Raw genomic sequence first — 18095 nt, 5'->3', positions numbered from 1 at the left:
GACACCCCTATGGGACTCGCACAGGTTGGGCTTCATGGGCAATAGTAAAGGTTTTCAGGCATGGGACTCCATAGGTATATCGGTGGTGGGAGACCTTTGGAAAAAAACAATGTAGTGGATTTCACTTATCTACAAACCAAATACGACATGGCACAGTCAGAGTACTATAGATACATACAGATACGACATGCGCTTCTGTCAGCCGTTCCGGTGGGAACAAAACTGCAGGAGTCTACCCCTTTAGAAGACAGGCTACTGACGGAACATATGTCACACAAAGCGACGTCCTACACCTATAGAAAACTGATTAACAACCTCCCTGACATGATGTCCAAACTACGTCTGTCCTGGGTAGATGACGTAGATGAGCTCGATGACTCGGAATGGCAGGAAGCTCTCTCGTCACCCCGAGAAACTGCAATTCCCTCCAGACTTAAGCTGGTTTAATTAAAGGTGCTGCACCGCACGTACTACACCAGGACAGTCCTTTACAGAATAGGGAGAGACTCTCATGAATATTGCCTCCGAGGTTGCGGAGAAAGAGGAACGTTCTACCATACTATTTGGGACTGTAGTCGGGTGGCCATGTACTGGGCGGCGGTGATGTGAACCATCTCCCAGACCATGAATGTCTCCTTGCTGCCCAATCCACTTCGCTGCTTGTTGAACATCTGGGATGCAGAAGACCTGACCCATCGACAGCAGGACTGGGCCATGCTAGGGATGTTGGTAGCGAAACGTAACATTGCGAGACTGTGGGGTTCTCACGTGCTGCCCACGTTGCGAGACTGGTGTAAGGACATGGATGAAGCAATGGTGGCGGAGAAAGCAGTCTTTATTCATCGGGGATGCCCCGCAAAGTGGTGACAAATTTGGGGGGCCTGGAACAAATTTAGAGGGGACATTTGCGAGCCTCCACGACTTGACCCGGATGAGTGTCTTTCAGATTAGAACCTGGGTCTGAGTTACATGTGTGTTGAAAGATATCGCCTGTTCAGGTGAACTCCATCCTACTGCACATTTGCCATTAGAAGAGGGAGGGTGGGTCAAAGGTCGCATTGCCAATGTTTGCTACGTTGTTTACTTGAACATCGTTTTGTCGCTAGAAAGAAATGAACGTTATTGATTTGTTTTTCATTTATTGTATTATTATTATTGGATTTGTTGTGGTGTTAAAAAAAAAATCATAGACCTAAGCCATACCGTATATTAGAAACGTCTGCATTTTGGTACAACATGCTTAGACTCGCCGCCGGACCCCCGCGTTGTTGGCTAAACGGCCGTGTAATCCTGATATTATTGCTAATGACTAACTCGCTGTCGCGGCCGGCCCTGGAGGTTGTAGGCCCTACATTGTGCTATCTTGAAAATGTACAATAAAGGTCTTTTAAAAAAAAAAAAAAAAAAAAAAGATGTCAAGGAAATTCAAAGATTCCTCTGATTTGCAAACTTTTATAGGCGTTCCTTCAAGCATTTTCTCAATTGATTGTTTCAATCACTAGCTTACTGAAGAAAGGAGTGAAGTTTCAGTGCACGACAGAAGAGGAACAAGCCTACATAAGCCTTAAGAAAAAGTTAATCTCAGCCCCCATCTTGTTGCATGCCGATCCCACAGAACCATTCTTTGGGGAAGTGGATGCTTCTGATCAAGCCTTAGGAGGGCTGCTTTCGCAAAGATATAGTGACACTTACCAATTCCAACCCGTAGCCTATCACTCTCGAAAATTGAGTCCCATAGAATTTAATTATACTATGGCGGAGAAAGAGCTTCTGACAGTAAAAGATTGCTTTTGAGGTTTGGAGCCATTATTTGTTAGGTGCTAAACACACTGTCACAATATTCTCTGATCATAAGAATCTTCAATTTTTGAAGACAGCGAAGACTTTAACTCCAAGACAATTGCGTTGGTCCTTATACTTGACAGATTTTGATTTTATTACATATCGTCCTGGAAACATGAATGGAAAAGCAGATGCATTATCTCAAATACACACTGAAGAATTTAAACATCCTGTGGAGCCACAACCAATAATTCCAGGATCCAAAATCATTTGTACCATCTCCGTTGAAAACTTCCAGGAAGAAGTTCGGAAAAGTCTTACGATGGAAGAGATTACTGATTGGGTATCTCAAGGAGCAGAAACAAAGATTTACGAACAGTTACCTTACTACAAAGAAGCATTATATCTTCCCAATAAAATCTTGCAACAGAAAGCTCTTCGAGTTTGTCATGATCTGCCGTTAGCTGGACATAAAGGAATATCCAAGACAATGGATCTGGTGCAGCATTATTTTTGGTGGTATAGCGTGTCCTCTCATGTCAAACAGTATGTCCACATGTGTGAGTTATGTGCCCGGAGTAAACCTAGTCGACAGGCCCCTCAGGGAATGTTAAAACCACTCCCCACCCCGACGCACCCCTGGCATACCATTTCGATGGACCTAATTGTAGTTTTGCCTTTAAGTAAGGGACACAATACCATTTTGGTAATTGTAGACACCTTCACTAAGATGAGCCACTTTATGCCATTATCTGGGTTACCCACAGCAAAAGAATTAGCAAGATTATTTAGTGAACACATAGTGAAGATACATGGAATTCCCAAGGTGGTAATCTCGTACTGGGGTTCTCAGTTTGTATCCCATGTTTGGAAAGCCTTCTTGCAGGGACTCAGAGTGGAGGTTAGGTTTTCTACCAGTTACCATCCCGAGACAGATGGTCAGATGGAGAGAGTAAACCAAGAACTGGAACAGTATCTTTGTGTTTTCCTCATTATCGGGGCAGAAATTGGTCAGAAATGTTGAGGATGGCAGAAATAGCATGTAATAATGCGAAGAGTGCCTCCACAGGCTACTCCCCATTGTATTTAAAATATGGTCACCATCCTAACCCTTTTCAAACTCAAGAAGATTTGGAAGTTCTCACAGTGGGGAATTTAATGAAAGACTGAGCCCTCCTCCATAAATCTGCAGAGGTTAATTTGATTAAAGCAAAGAGGAATTATAAGAAATATGCTGATAGACACCGTAAACTAGCACCAACATATCAGGTGGGAGATCAGGTTTGGTTGTCTTCTCGCAACTTACATTTGAAAGGGAATAGAAAATTTCAGTCTCACTATATAGGCCCATACACCATTGAAAAAGTTGTGGGACCTGTCACTGTAAAATTGAAGTTTCCTGCTAAACTAGGGATTCATCCTTTCTTTCATGTTTCTCCTTTGAAAAAGACCGTACCACAGGTTCGGATAGCAAAACCCCTAGAACCCCTTGAGATCCAAGGCCATTCAGAATATGAAGTGAAGGGAATTTTGGACTCTAGACTTCGTAAAGGGAAACTCCATTATTTGGTTGATTGGAAAGGGTATGGCCCAGAAGAGAGGTCTTGGGAACCATCAGAGAATAACCATGCCTCACAGTTACTAAAACAATTTCATTTACAACACCCATCTAAACCTAGACCGATAAATCGGTCCTTGAGAGGGAGTCATGTCAGGAAACACACCATTGCCTCAGTCCTACACCAGCAGTTACAAACGTTACAGAAAAGAACGCAAAGGATTATCAAACCCAGTGTGGTAAATCATTGGTACAATATAATATAGCCAATCACCCATTCCAAGATGGCCACTGCATTTGCAGTAGTTTTGTACGCTTAAAACACGCCTCCACAGTCTAGTTGTTAAGTGAAGCGTGCACGATTCTAACTGCGCACTTCAACTGAGTTTTGAATCAGTGAGCATCTTGAAACTGTTTCTCCGCGTTTTATGTTGAACGGGAGTTTCGGTTTACTTAACCCGAGTTTGGGAGCGGGATAGTTTTACCCGCTCTTCACAGTTTTGAGGACCTCCATTCTGAGTTAGAGAGGTTGTTGTGAAGAACAGAATTTCGTGAGTGATATCGTCTTCGTCACTCGACTTCCATTTCAGTATTTCAAAGGCAGTCGTAGAGTGAAACTTCAGAGTAGCGGTAATAAGGACAGAAGCTGACAGACTTCCTTCAAACCGGCACACCAGAGCAGCGAGAAACGAAACTGGGACTATGTTACAGTAAGACTTTCTGAAGAAAGTAGCAATATTCCACGCCAGTATAAGTTTAGCAATTTAGGAATTGCAATTTCCCTCTTGGCGCTTTTCCTGTACCTTTCCTCCCATTTCGCTCCTACCCTGTCCCTTTTTGCTCGCTTCTTGAGAGGATTGGAATTAACTGGCAAAAGACTATTCCTCATCCAATGAATATTGCAAGTCTACCAAAGAATTAAGAAGGATTAAAATACAACAAAGTATTTGTGGAGATAGAAGGTATTAGCCAGACAGTGCACACATCATAGAATTGAGTTGTTAGAATCCCTTCCTAACTCTGTTGTTTCCTTCTCAGATAGTAGAATTACTTAAACGCCATACCACAATACGCACACACTACAGAAGAGAGGCTAAAACTTTGAAGACTGCTGGTAGGAGGAAATCTAACTTAGAGTCAATAGTTATTCTGACTGTGTAGTTGGTTGTAGTGTTTATGTTCTCTCCCATCTGTGTATTAGGCACCCACTGCGTGACCAGGAACACTACTGCAGAAAAATCCTGCAGTACAGTGAGGGTGGTAGCTGTTGACGGAGTGTCTCTTCTTTCTCTCCCATTCCCCTTTTCCCCCCTATTGGTGACGTTTCTTGATCAGTAAAGCGGCAGCACCGGTGGGCGGGCATTGGGAACAGCGTCTGTTCTGCTGTTCACCAATGGCTACAAGACAAGGAACTGATTAGTATGGGAATAAGGGCTTGCCTTTGGCAATGTGGGGCGGACAGAAATACTTTCTCAACTTCGAATCGAAGATCAACTACTTAGGGACCATGAGAATGTTGTCATAGAAGCTGCTCAGAGTGCACTAGTCATACATGCAGGATCCAAGGTTAACAGTAATGACAATGGCCCAGCCCCAACGGCATATCAGTGCTGTTATTAACAAACCTAACCAAAAGTTAAACCCTAGGCAAAGAGCCATAGTATAGCTGGAAATGTTAATGCACCAATGGCAACTAAGTCCACCTATAATATAAGAACTCAAGATTCTGTAGAGCTTGGACTGACTCATCAAGGAGCAATGCTACAGTCAAGTGGCACATAAACAGCAGAAAAAATACTGGCAATAGGGACAAGACTCATCTACTGCAAGCCAAAATCCACAAAATCTGGGGAACTCCTGTTGCACAGATTTTGCTGGTAAAGCAAAACTATGTATTAGGACAACAGGATGTTAGAATATGGGAACAAGGTGCCTGATTATGAGTTTGGCAGACGGGTTACTCCTTCACAAACTTGATGGGCCTCCCTTCCACCAAATTACAAGTTCCATAGGATATAATGGAATTGTAATATGGCAGACTCAATATCCATCACGTTTGTGATGAAGTATCCCATCCACCACACTATCAACCAGGCCCTAAGTCACTCTATGGTGTCAGTACCTGTCGGCCCAAGTCCTAGCTAGCTTAGAGTGGCTCACCTGAACTTCTAACCTTTCCAGAGTGACAGGTGATTTTGGCAACCTGGAACATGTCCCCAAGGGAACCATGGAAACATATCATCCCCTTTCATTACTCAATCATGCATGACCTTAGTAAACATGAACAAGACACGTAGAAAGTTTGCAATACATTTATTGAAAATATTATAGACTATTATGACGAAAATGTGCTGCAATCTGTAGGCAGATTTGATTAAACAGAGCAATTAGCATTTACTAAAAGGGTGTATAGGACAAATATTCAAATTGCGGCAAATTATCTATTGGCTAGGTCCGTCCTTACTAACTGAGCACAGGGATGTACATGTGATCTCTAGGATTGGCATCAGATCCCATACCTGGCGTGTGTAGTTAGGTGGTCCGCATCATGAGTGTAAACTTAATTTATGCATTGCACTATGTCAGAAACTGCTGTCATTCAAGAATAATTGTTTCTGCCAAACATCTTCTCTCTGCCCCCAGAAGGTCAGGACACCATTTATATGATAAGAACTACTGTGTTTGACGCAGCTGCGAGGCTGTGTTATCTCTAATATGTTAGAAGCTGTTTCTGAGCAAGCAAAGAAAACAGTACTCTATGTTGGTATGAATTCCCAGCAATCTTGTGCAAGATGTGCAGATGTTCAGAAGGGTCCCTGAATAACAAGCAACATGCACTGCAAATTCCTATAACAGTGTTGCAAAAACACATGTATTATATATGGCTGTGCTGAGCAGAGGCAGCCAAAAATAACCTAGACACTAAAATAAGGGAGAAACAAATTGGGCCCAGAAGGGAGATCAGTACACTTCATGTTATTGTACAATTAGTAGGTCTGGGTGAAATGTTCATTAGACTAGAGTAATCAGAGTAATTTTGGTAATTTTGTGTTAATGTTTTGGTACAAAAAAATTGAAAACTAGTTGATTATGACCATTTGCATGTTTATGAGTAATTTGGCAAAAATAAGGGGGAACTAAAGCGGGCACAGAAGGAAAATCACTACTCTCTCAAGGCTATGCCAATATGATTCATACATTTCCTGAAGCCATGCAAAGTGGGTGTATATGACCCTCAGAAACAAACTTCCCAGGATTGCCAGTATATGCAGTTCACCATCCATGGGAGTTAGGCACCGTCCCCTACCATGTGATTAGGATAAAAGTGCTTAGTTGGAATATTGCTGGATTGAAACAGAAAATAGACGACAAGGATTGGGTAAAATTCATTAGATAAAAACTATTTGCTGCTTCCAGGAGACATGGGCTCTGAATGAGTTCACCATGGATGGATTCAGTGCATTCACTATGAAAGCTACAAAAGAAATAAAAGGGAGACCGAGAGGTTGATTAGTATCTGGATATCTACCCAAATGGATACAGTTGGCCAAGTGTTTTTCCAAATCAACAAGAACTTGCAAATGCTGGAAATATCTGGAGATCTCTGGGACTTAACCTTAATGAATGTTTACTTTTTTGCAGGGTCTGCAACCAGAATGTCATATGCAACTGAAAGAGCTGGAGAAGCAAATTGATAATCCCTGACAAACACTTTTCATCATCTATTTCTAATCAATCACAAACAAAGCAACATGTCATTTTTGGTTTCCGGGGACTTTAACACCAAACCCGATGCCACAATAGTCAACTTAGATGTTCTGCACTATCATGTTATCCGTAGATCAATTTATCCACCAACTTTGCTAAATGCGGTTCAAGGAGATGTGCCTCTCTAAAAGATTTTGCACTCAAAAATTATCTTTGCCTCCTAAATGGATCCATGCCTTCAGATTCAACAGCTCACTACACCTTTTGATCAGTAGGATGTACAAGTTTGATAGATTATATCCTAATCAAACTGGAATAATGGCAGTTGGTTGAGTACTTGATCGAAACATTGAGAGTGATCATGACCCATTGGTAGCAAAACTAAGGGTTCCAGTGAGTATTAATTCAAGGACTACTGTCATTCCTGAGATGAGGAAAAGCATAATACAATTAACAGCAAGCGTTAGTTACCCTGGGACTCCAATGGATGCATTGATGCTGGGTGTTAAATCCGCTGGGCAACATGCAGTGTTATGCCCCATCCAATATTGGGTAAGAATATGGACAAAACAAGAGTTAAGACCTTAACTGGATAATATGTGAGAGGTCTGACTGCAAGCCAAATTAGTTAAACTATTCTGGTTTCATGTAGCCATGATGTAGTGATCGCAGGCTTGAACCAGGAAAAATTACAAAAGATATTGGTAAGGTTGTAAACTAAAGATTTTTGTAATATGTGTCCATTAACTTGTCAGAGTAGAATATGGCCCAGCTTCAGACATTCAGTCATCCCCACTTTCAAAGCATACAAGGACATGCTCAACCCCCTCATTGCACGATTACTGTATATTAATTTAAATCTAGGTACTTTGCCAGTGAACCAGCTCTAGAGCGAATCAGACGTAATTATTAATCGAGGCAATTCATATATAGATATATGACCATTCTCTTGTTTTGAGGAATTTTTAGACTTTGTTTCTTCGCCCTTAGCGAAAAGTCTTTATGTCCGGCTTTGATTCAGCATTTTGTCCTTGAGATCTCCCCCACTACTAAATGGAATATGGGTTTAGCCCCTAGCATTTGCCTGGCTTGTGGTTTGAAAAATGAAGAAGAGATACTTATATTGTTTTTCTGTCCTGGGTATCTTGGGCCACGCTGGAAATAGTTCGCCCGAATATGTCGAAATCTGGGTGTGACTAGATACCTTGTAGCTTACAGAATTTAAAAAACTGACACCTCCCCTGACGTTGTTATTGCTATTAGTACATTTTTACAGGTGATTTGGTTCAAACTTGGAAGTTTGCAGTCAGGGAATGCTAGGGAACACGATGCACTTTGAATATTATTGATTTTAACTTACATACATTTTAACTTTTTTTTTCTTTTCTATAAGATTTGTGGCAAAAATCTTTTGGACTTTTTCTATCGCTTGTTTGTATTCTGTCCTATCTTTTTATTGCAAACTATTGTGTATATACGAATGAATTTGCAGAGAGAATTTGAAGTAATGTTGATTTTCAGTACAAGTCTGAATTTCGTGTTGTGTTAAACGTATTATAATGTTATTGTTGCATCAAATTGTGTAAATATAGTTTGATGGTGCATGGATGGCGAATAAAGTATTATTAATACTATGTGTATATATATATATATATATATATATATATATATATATATATATATATATATATATATATATATATATATAACGAAAAGAGAAACGCTTCTTCCGGGGTGCTGGGACCCATGGGAGTTGGCGCAAATACCGGCGAAGCAGTCCGGTTGAGTCAATATCCAGAAAAAAACAAAGTTTGTTTGCGCTCTCAGGTAATCAGACAACAGAATCCGAGGTGTAATCTCAGCAGTTTATTACACAACGCATTTCAGCATAAAAGCCTTGTTCACGTGTAACATAACACAGCTCGTACTGCCAATATACCATAATTTGCAGGTACATTCGATGGCATAGATAACAAAAGTGGTACTGCATGTGAGGAACTGTGTCAGTTTTTTGGTTATACCCCCATATTCAACTGAACCCCTGTACTTGCTGTGTTTGCAGGCCTTGCAATGGCCACAGGGGTAAAAACCTTTCAGCCCATGTTCGGAAATCTTGGGGTAGAGAGTGATGTCATTTCTGACTACTAAATCTCTTATATTTCTATTCCTCTTGTAAGTAACCAAAGGCCGATCAGGGATACTTTTACCTAAGACAGTGTCGGTTTTAAGATTACACAATTTCCTTTTACAAAGAATTTCATGTTGACTTTATGTATTTTACATTCATTGTGCCGTACAGTCAATTCTGTATACATGTAATCTGTAACAAGCCAAATGGTGTTAATCGCACCATTCCAACATGTCTGCCATAATGGTACACTATTCTGTGCAATAGTCCTATGCTTATGTTGTTGATACCTGATCACGCTGACACTTTTGTTCAAATACCGGAGTCACTTGTGTTATGTTACACGTGAACAAGGCTTTTATGCTGAAACGCGTTGTGTAATAAACTGCTGAGATTACACCTCGGATTCTGTTGTCTGATTACCTGAGAGCGCAAACAAACTTTGGTTTTTTCTGGATATATATATATATATATATATATATATATATATATATTATTACCTACTGGTGGTCGCAAGTAGGTAGTTATACTTAGGATCGTTTTCCATAGGAAATCCGCAACATTCTGTTGGGAATAACTTTGACGCCGATTGAGGGATCTGCCTGTAATTTTCCTTAAATTTGCCTCGCTGCGGGAGATTCGTCAAGCGGGGGCCAAGATAAAAGGGGGGTCCCAAAACGTGTTTTCCCCATGTTAATTTCCATAGGGCGGTTAGACTCACTTTTAGCCCGAATGGCTGAATGGATTTCCACCAAACTTGGGAAAATTGTAGGGACTGGTAGCCCGATGTGCCTTTGCTATGTCTCAAGATATGTGCTCCAGTGGATTATGAGTAATTTAGGTTAAAAATAAATATATATATATATCTATAAGCGTGCCGGTACGGGCACCGGGGCACGCTCCAGCGCGCTACGCGAGTTCGCGAGCAGAAAGCTGATTGGCTCCCGGGTGTCTGTCAACATTCCAAACAGTCCAGAGCGGCTGCCATCTTGTGTCTCGGTAGGATCGAGACACAAGAGGTGGCAAAAACAAAGGAGGAAATGACCAAAAGGGGGCAGGGTAGACCCCCCAGCCACCCTAGGTTTGATGTAGGGGCCATAAAAGGGCCCCGCGGGGCAACATTGTTTTTTTTTCGCGCCGCGGAGCGTACCGGGGAGCGTACCATGGGGAAAAAAGAGTGACAGATTTTTTTTTAAAATGTAGCATTTTTTTTATAAATTTATAAATTGGAGGTAGTTCTAAAAAGAACATTTTTTATTCTTTTTGTTGTTTTATATTTTTTTATTGTTTTTTGGAACATTTTTTACTTTTTTGGGCTTTTATGAACAATTTTATATTTTTTTGTAATTTTTATGGGGACAAACAAAAAACAGGGAATTGTAAACGGCTCAACTGGAGCAAAAAAAATCATGAAAAAAAAATAAGGTTACTTTTTGCAGTTGTGGTTGTCTCCAGCACGGTTGATCAGTTTGATACTTTGCTCTCCATAGCAAATTGTAGTCCCGCAAAATTTACAAAGAATTTTAAAATCTCCAAACTGGGGTTGGATATTTGGGACCATCTCCCTTGTCTCTGGACCCAATGGAGTGAGTTGTTTACTTTTGGAGGTGCTGCGAGAAGATTGGGGAGGGTTTCTTGTCAGTTCTCTGACCTCTGCAGCAGTATAGTTGTTATGGTGCCAGCGTTGCATATGGCGAATCATTGTATTGTTGCCAAATGAATACTTTTTTGCAGGGTTCCCCCTGGAAAGTACAGTGCCACAGATCAGACATGTGACTTTTGGAGCATTAACTTTCTTTAGTCCCCTTGGGATTTCATAAAACTCCCACACAATGTGCTCCTTTGGTTTATAGGGGGTTTTATTTTCAGGCAGGAACTGCCTCTCCTCCTCCTTCTCCTCCTCCTCCTCTTCTTCCTCACCACCACTGTGGTGTTGTGGTGGTCTTTGTGGTGGTGGTGGTGGTTGAGATGCTCCTGCTGCTGCTGCTACTGTAGCCATTTCTCACTACAAACAGGTCTGCAAACAGGTCTTCCTAAGTCAAAGTACAAAGTGAGAATAAAAGAAAAAAGGTGGGAGCGTTCATCATTTGGAAAAAAAAACTGTTCTGAACCAATGAAAAGTGTTATTTTCAGGTCACATGACCCGACGCGCTTACGCTAAGCGCTCGGGTGCTTCCGGGTGCGCTTACGCTGTGCGTATCATGCAGACGCGGCTACGCGATACGTCACGATGATGTTTTCATTCGCAGCAATAGCGCTAACCGGACGCTCACCGGTACGCGCACCGGGAGCGCTCCAGGGCAAAAAAAAACATGAACAATATACATAAAAATATAGTATTACATAAATATACAATATAGGATTCATTATAAAAAATAAAATATTTCATAGCTATAGAAATTTGCTATTAAAAAACCTTTGAAATTCACTGAAAAAAGCATAGGTTTGAGGCCCTATATATAGTTAGGAATTAGCATTTACAAAGCTTATGAAATTCACAAAAAAAACCATAGGTTTGACACCAGTTATAGTTAGCTGGAAATTTTACTGACATAAAACCATTGAAATTCCCACGTTATAGTTAGTTGGACTCACTATAACCTGCGCGCTCATGACATGGTCAGTGACATTACTCATGACATCACTGATGACACCATCCTTGTGACAGTGACAGACCTCCTTTCAGTATAATGTAACCCTTGAAACACATATTCAAAAATAGAAACTAAAATATAAAACATATTTATTTTTCATAAAGACACACATTCACTGGATGGTGTCATCATTGATGTCATGAGTGATGTCACTGACCATTTCATGAGTGATGTAATATGTGACATCATCAGCAGTGCATTGCAGGCACGCAAGTTAGTCCAACTAACTATAATGTGGGAATTTCAATGGTTTTATGTCAGTAAAATTTCCAGCGAACTATAACTGGTGTCAAACCTATGGTTTTTTCAGTGAATATATATATATATATATATATATATATACATACATACATACTATTACCTACTGGCGGTCGCCAGTAGGTAGTTATAGTTAGGATTGTTTTCTATAGGAAATCCGCAACATTCTATTGGGAATAACTTTGGCGCCGGTTGAGGAATCTGCCTGTAATTTTCCTTAAATTTGCCTCGCTGCGCTCCGCTCTTTCCCTGAAGGTTTGGGGGGGATTCGTCAAGCGGGGGCCGAGATAAAAGGGGGGTCCAAAAACGTGTTTTCCCCATGTTAATTTCCATAGGGCGGTTGGACTCACTTTTAGCCCGAACGGCTGAATGGATTTCCACAAAACTTGGCAACATTGTAGGGACTGGTAGCATGATGTGCCTTTGCTATGTCTCATGATATGGGCTCCAGTGGATTTTGAGTAATTTAGGTTCAAAAAAATATATATATCTGGGCGGAGCCTAACCACGCATCTGATCTGATTGGCTGTCAGCACTTCATCCAAGAAGTGTTGGCAGCCATCTTGGGACCAATATACATGATAGTACCTCATTAAAAAGCATTGTAGTTAATACAGGGTTTTAGGACTTTAGTTACATTATAAATCATTTGTTGATGGTGCCATACTCATTTTCAAAATTGTGGTGTGTTCTAAGGTGATTTTACCATGTGAAAAAGCCTTCTGCTGTGATATCATAAATCATGTTTAAAGAAAACTAATATCTCATGATTTTCCCACAGTGGTTTGGAAGGGGATCTATAAGCTAAACTGAAAGCATATTTTCTGTAAATTCACATTATCTTTCTCAGTCATGTGAGAATGAAGTCTGACATTCTCAGTAAAACATGTACATCCAACAAGGACAGAGACTGTCAGTTGATTCCTTTGTGTTCTACTGCAGCCTCCTAGAGTGTTCTAAAGAACAACTAAAGCGCTAACAGTCCTACTTATTACAAAGGTATAGCACACCTGAAGACATCGTGATGGGAATAAAGTGGTAACTCTTAAAACATTTAATTTAAAAAGTAACAAAATGAGGAGGTATATTATGCCATAGAAAGTATTATTAGTGCTGCAGAAAGAAAAATTGGGGCACATTTTGAGTGACTTCTCAAATCCTCTTCTATTTCATTAAAAAATTCTGACATGCAGTCTCCCAAGATGGCCACCAGAGACAAAAGAGCCCACATGTAGCCCAAATATCACCCAGATGTAGCCCAAGTATAGCCCAATGACAGAATGTCCCAGAGTGTTCTAAAGAACAACTAGAGCGCTAACAGTCCTACTTATTACAAAGGTATGGGACACCTGAAGCCATCTTGATTGGAATAAAGTGGTAACTCTTAAAACATTTAATTTAAAAAGGAACAAAATGAGGGGGTATATTTTGCCATGGAAAGTATGATTAGTGCTGCAGAAAGAAAAATTAGGGCACATTTTGAGTGACTTTTCAAATCCTCTTCAATTTCATTAAAAAATTCTGACATACAGTCTCCCAAGATGGCCACCAGAGACAAAAGAGCCTAAATGTATCCCAAATATCACCCTGATGTAGCCCAAGTATAGCCCAATGACAGAATGTCCCAGAGTGTTGTAAAGAACAACTAGAGCGCTAACAGTCTTACTTATGACAAAAGTATGGCACACCAGAAGCCATCTTGATTGGAATGAAGTGGTAAGTCTGACAACATTTAATTTAAAAAGGAACAAAATGAGGGGGTTCATTTTGCCATAGAAAGTATGGTTAGTGCTTCAGAAAGAAAAATTAGGGATCATTTCGAGTGACTTCTCAAATCCTCTTCTATTTCATTAAAAAAATTCTGACATGCAGACTGAAACATGCACTTTGAATACCAGCAGCAGACTTCCCTGGTGAGCAGTAGCTTTACTACAGTGATCTAATGAGCAACTAGAGTGCTAACATTCAGAATGTATGGCAAATGTGTGACACATCTGAATGCCTTCTTGATGGAACCAAAGTAAACAAGCATTGAAAATGCAATAGATCTCGCCCTCGTTTAAGTTAAAGCCATTCTGTTTGTAATGAGATGGCTTTTTAGCTTTGCATTTTATTAGTGTTTTTTAAACTTTCATGTAAATAACATGCATCTGTATGCATATATGTATATGTATGCATGCATTTATATTTGTATTTATATAGATATACAGATTATATATGTTTATATATGTATATATATATATACATACACATATATATATATAAATGCATATGCATATATATGCATATTTATATGTGTATATGTGTGCGTGTAGAGAGAGGTAGAGAGGTAGAGAGGTAGAGGTAGAGAGGTAGCGGTTTAGAGGTAGAGACTAGTAGACAGAGAAGTAGAGAGAGGTAGAGAGGTAGAGAGTAGAGAGTGAGTAATAGAGAGTAGAGAGTGAGTAGTAGAGAGTAGTAGAGAGCAGTAGAGAGAGTACAGAGAGAGAGTAGTAGAGTGAGTAGTAGAGAGTAGTAGAGAGTGAGTAGTAGAGAGTAGTAGAGAGTAAGTAGTAGAGTGAGTAGTAGAGAGCAGAAGAGAGTGAGTAGTAGAGAGTAGTAAAGAGTGAGTAGTAGAGAGTAGTAGCGAGTGAGTAGTAGAGAGTAGTAGAGAGTGACTAGCAGAGAGAGAGAATAGTAGAGAGTAGTAGAGAGTGAGTAGTAGAGTGAGTAGTAGAGACTAGTAGAGAGAGAGTAGTAGAGAGTGAGTAGTAGAGAGTAGTAGAGAGTGAGTAGTAGAGTGAGTAGTAGAGAGTGAGTAGTAGAGAGAGAGTAGTAGAGAGAGAGTAGTAGAGAGTGAATAGTAGAGAGTAGTAGAGAGTGAGAAGTAGAGAGTGAGTAGTAGAGAGTAGTAGAGAGTGAGTAGTAGAGAGAGAGTAGTAGAGAGTGAGTAGTAAAGAGTGAGTAGTAGAGAGTAGTAGATCGTGAGTAGTAGGGAGTGAGTAGTAGAGAGAGAGTAGTAGAGAGTAGTAGAATAGTAGAGAATGAGTAGTAGAGAGTGAATATTTGAGAGTAGTGGAGTAGGAGAGAGTAAGTAGTAACCCTGGGCGTAGTTCGCGTAGCCGCACTCCGCGGAGCTACGCGAAGATGCACTTGCACTCCGCGAAACTACGCATAGCTCCGCGAGCATGCGTAGTAGCTTGCTTAACCCGTTCGCGAGCCATTTTTCGTCTTCTGGAGCGCCGTGGAACTCTGGAACCTGCTCGACACCACATCTCCAGACGTCGCCTTCCTCACGGAAACATGGATGAACGCCTTTTCAGCGCCCGACATCGCCGTCGCCATCCCGGACGGATACAAGATCACCCGGAGAGACCGCGTCAACGAGACAGGTGGAGGCATCGCCATCGTCCACAAGAACACCATCCGCATCACGACCAACTCAGACGACACCCTCACAGCCGCTTAACATCTTCACTTCCAGGTACACACCGACCCCAAGACCACACTCAGAGGCACCCTCATCTACAGAACCCCAGGTCCTCGCACACAATTCAGCGAAGACATCGCAGACTTCATCAGCCCGCACGCCCTCGCCTCCGCTGACTACATCCTCCTAGGGAACCTCAACTTCCACCTGGAGAACAACAACGACAACACCACCACCACCCTGCTGGACAACCTCGCCAACCTCGGACTCATGCAACTGGTGAACACCCCCATCCACTATGCCGGACACACGCTTGACCCAGTCTTCTCCTCCTGCAAGTACATCTCCTTCAGCCATTCCACCGGACTCCACTGGACAAACCACAGCTGCGTCCACTTCAGCTTCAGAAAGACCACGACTCACCACCACCCGCAACAGGTTCCCCGCAGGAACTGGAACAAGATCACCACTGACCAGCTCACCACTTCACTGAGCCAGAACCCTCCCGCCAGCTCAACGTACCCCAACCAAGCAGCCAACAACCTCACACAGTGGATCACCAATTGCGCTCGCCCAACCAGCCTCGACCACTCAAAGTCCGGCTTCCGCGCCAACCACAGCACCGAGACCGCCCTCATCGCAGCCACTGACGACATCCGAGCCCTGCTCGACAACTGGGAAACAGCGGCCCTCATCCTCCTGGACCTCTCCGCAGCATTCGATATGGTCTGCCACCGCACCCTAGTGCAGTGCCTCAGCAACATCGGAATCCAAGAGAAGGCACTGGAGTGGATCATCTCGTTCCTCACCGGAAGAACCCAGAGAGTCCACCTCCCCCGTACAGATCCAAGGCCACCGAAGTCATATGCGGCGTACCACAAGGATCATCACTCAGCCCCACCCTCAACGTCTACATGAGCCCCCTCGCAGCCATCGTACGCCAACACAACCTCAACATCATCTCCTATGCCGACGACACCCAGCTGATCCTCTCCCTCACCAACGACCCAGGAACCCCCAGAACCAACCTACACGAAGGGATGAAAGACGCAGTCGAGTGGATGAGGAACAGCCGCCTGAAACTGAACTCAGACAAGACGGAAGTCCTCATCCTTGGATCATCACCCTCCGCCTGGGACGACTCCTGGTGGCCCCCTGCCCTGGGAAGCGCACCCAAACCAACCGACCACGCACGCAACCTGGGCTTCATCCTGGACTCCTCCCTCTCGATGACCAGACAAGTCAACGCCGTCTCATCATCATGCTTCAACATCCTACGCATGCTCCGAAAGATCTTCCGATGGCTCGCCACCGAAACCAGGAAGACGGTCACACAGGCACTTGTCACCAGCCGACTGGACTACGGAAACACCCTCTATACCAGAACCACAGCCAAACTCCAGAAAAGACTCTAACTCATCCAGAACGCCTCCGCATGACTCATCTTGGACATCCCCCGACACAGCCACATCTCCGGACACCTGAGAGACCTTCACTGGCTCCCCGTCAGCAAGAGAATAACGTTCCAACTCCTCACCCACGCACACAAGGCCCTCCATGACCTGGGCCCCAGGTACCTCAACAACCGCCTGACCTTCTACACTCCCACCCGCCAGCTACGATCGACCAGCCATGCCCTCGCCGCCGTGCCACGCATCCGAAGATCCACCATGGGAGGAAGATCCTTCTCCTACCTGGCAGCCAAGACTTGGAACTCCCTCCCCATCCACCTCCGCCTTACCCAAGACCACCTCTGCTTCAGGAAGCAACTCAAGACATGGCTATTCGAGCAGTAGCGGACCCCCCTCCCCCAAGCGCCTTGCGACCCTCTGGGTGAGTAGCGCGCTATACAAATATCCTGATTGATTGATTGATTGATTGCCTGCATGCTCGTGATGTGTAGCGCGCGAAGTTACCCATGAGGCTTGTCCCGCCCGCTCGCGTCCCCTTATTTCCGAGCACTGCTAACGTGTTCGCGAGTTATTCTGTGCCAGATTGCAGTTTCTGCGTGTTCGGCAACTCGATCTTACCGGCAAGCATCCTCGCGCACGCGAAAATGCTATTGAGCGCGCGAGAACTACGCTACGCAGCAGTTTGCGGAGTATTCGACAACTTCGCGTTCTCCGCGGAGTGCGGAGTTGCCGAAACTCCGCAAACTCCGCGAACGGAGCGTAGTTCTTCGCCCAGGGTTAGTAAGTAGTGGAGAGTAGTGGAGAATATTCCAAAGTTTGGCACAGCACCACTTGCACAATAAGTCCAATCAAATGATATCACTTAGAGTCCTTATTGAAGCGCTGAATCTTGGTGTATATTCAAATGCTTTTATTTTCCTTAAGTTTAAGTACCACAGCCAGCCGAAACGTTTCGTTCTGTACAACAGAACATCTTCAGGGCGTTCTTATTTCCTTCAAGTTATGTCAGTATCCTGTTGTCATATAACTAGATATTTCTTCCAAATGTTAGACGAGACGTAAGTACATTCTTATTCAAAGTGACTAGGTATCAATTTTACACACACAATTCGGGCAGACTTGAGTAATTTATAACCCTGGGCGAAGAACTACGCTCCGTTCGCGGAGTTTGCGGAGTTTCGGCAAC

Source organism: Lissotriton vulgaris, chromosome 2_1 (genome assembly GCF_964263255.1).
Source record: "Lissotriton vulgaris chromosome 2_1, aLisVul1.2, whole genome shotgun sequence".
NCBI lineage: Eukaryota > Metazoa > Chordata > Amphibia > Caudata > Salamandridae > Lissotriton > Lissotriton vulgaris.
The sequence above is the reverse complement of the archived record's forward strand: the minus strand, read 5'-3'. Positions refer to the sequence as shown.